The sequence below is a fragment of the Etheostoma spectabile genome, chromosome 17, assembly GCF_008692095.1.
Source record: "Etheostoma spectabile isolate EspeVRDwgs_2016 chromosome 17, UIUC_Espe_1.0, whole genome shotgun sequence".
NCBI lineage: Eukaryota > Metazoa > Chordata > Actinopteri > Perciformes > Percidae > Etheostoma > Etheostoma spectabile.
The window spans coordinates 1,908,839-1,911,044 of NC_045749.1; the positions used below are offsets into that span (position 1 = coordinate 1,908,839).

Sequence of the window (2,206 nt, forward strand, 5' to 3'; positions counted from 1 at the left end):
CTGCTTTGCCCGCCCAGAGAATTTGGACCACCCATGTGAGAGAGACATCATGGCTTTCAAACGAGCAAAGTGGGAGTTGGTCAAGGCCACTTTGTAATCCGTTTATTTCAGATGTAACCACGCTAAATCCTAACTATTTAAATTGTAACTGTAACAGAAAACAGTTATTCACAATTTGTATTCTGACTACATAACGCTGGTACATGTAGTCCGTTACTCCCCAACACTAGGCATACACAAGTAAAATGACACATGACATCATGACAACTGGCTGGTTGATGGCATGACAAAAACAATTTCCACCTCTTAGACATGTTTTAGAGGTTTTCTAGTCCACTGTTTGTTCATGACAACATTTTGAACCGCGTCAGAATGTGAGGTGCAGAGACGACATACAGTCGTACAGCGCAGGCTGACATGAAGTACAGGGCAAGACATCTTTGAGCATGTATCACACTCTAAATATACTTTCCACATGCATGTGGTTTTATGGGGATCGCCATGTGTTTTACTTTCCAAAGTCACGATGATGACATCTGAAGCAGTCTGAGTGAGGGAGGGAGAGATGTTCTTGTAATGAATAAAAAGAGGAGATTAAGTGTAAGCGTGTGCATTGGGCACACATGTCTTCTTCTTCTTCTTTTAATTCTTTTACTAATTTACCAAGAGTAACCATTTAATGCATTTATTATTACAAATCACACCTCATATTAATCTGAATTGAACATGGGTCAGTGTTGAAAGCAGTCTCACAGATGGCCCAGCAGGTGCAACACACACCCACACACACACACACACACACACACACACACACACACACACACATACACACACACACACACACAAAGAGGACTCCCAATATCTGAGCAGTTTGATATGTGTGATTAATTAGATCATGTTTCCGCAGCAGCAGGAGGCTGTAAATAGGTGGTAATGTGAGGCAGTAACCGAGACACACACACACACAACACCACACCACACACACCCGCGCACACACGCATCACAATTGTTCTACTATGCTTGGGAGGACCCTAGCTCACACACCTAACCTGAACAATTTAAGCCTAAAGAAGAAGGATTGGACAAAACATCGCCAGTTTCTAAAACGTCTCAAAGTTGTTTCTCTCTCAAACGCAAGAGACACACACACACACACACAAACACACACACACACACACACACACACCATACACACACACACACACACACACACACACACGCATACACCATACACCAACACACACACACACACACACACATACACACACACACACACACGCATACACGCATACACACACACGCACATGCACACACGCACACGCACACGCACACGCACGCACACACACAGCAAACAATTATCGGGTAAAAAAAGTTGTATATTTGTATATATATATATATATATATAGGAGGTAGGCACAACGAATCGTTGTGGGTTTTAAAATAGTTTCAACTTTCTGTCGTTTCCCCTCAGTCTCTCTGACAGGAACGGCAAATCAATAAAATACAGTTCTGTTACTGGGCAAATATCTCAACATCCATAACGCTGTTTATGCCAAATTTCCACCCTATGTTATGAAGCCTCTCTTAAAAAAATCAAATCATCAGACAATTTTTTTCCTCAACATTTTTTGTGTTCTTGTTTCAGAAGGATGAAGACAGTTGGAGAAATGATTTACAGATTTTTAAAATATAGTGCATATAGCTGCCACAAATGGGAGAACATAAATCCCCCCCACAGGCTAAGCCCTGAATGTCTGGGCTCTGCCTTCTGAGGCATTTTAATTTTTCTTCCAGTGTGTTTAAGGCACTTTTTGATTTTTGAACTGTTTGAGATGAGGCTTTTTTAACGGCTCATCTGTGTAGTAATCCCACTGACTGGGAGTATTAATGTGAAAATGATTATCTGGGTCAATGTCATTTCCAGTGTCTTGTGGTTTTTGTTCAGTAGGGTCTGTGTTTAGGGGTGGGGGGAACAATCGATACAGCATAGGATCGCGACATTTTCAGTGGCAATAGATACACAGGTGCCAAGCGTGGATCTCTTATTATATGTGTTTGTCAGCTTGATAATCTCATTTTGCAGCAATAAAATTAAAGTGATATGAACAAACAAAAAAATGGGGCGAGGTGGAGGCTGGGGGTGTGGCCTTGACCAACTGCCACTTTGCTCATTTGAAAACCATGATGTCTCTCTCTCATCGGGGGG

The 2,206-nt window shown here is 41.8% G+C and overlaps 1 long non-coding RNA gene across 1 annotated transcript in view; it reads right to left on the reverse strand.

Annotated features, from left to right (window-relative positions):
- The window catches only part of LOC116705022 (uncharacterized), a 17,106-nt gene extending 16,944 nt beyond the window's left edge, over positions 1-162 (reverse strand). The window contains exon 1 of the long non-coding RNA XR_004335823.1: positions 150-162. This is a non-coding gene — a long non-coding RNA (uncharacterized LOC116705022). The remainder of the gene's footprint in view (positions 1-149) is intronic.
- Between the last annotated feature and the right edge of the window lie 2,044 nt (positions 163-2,206).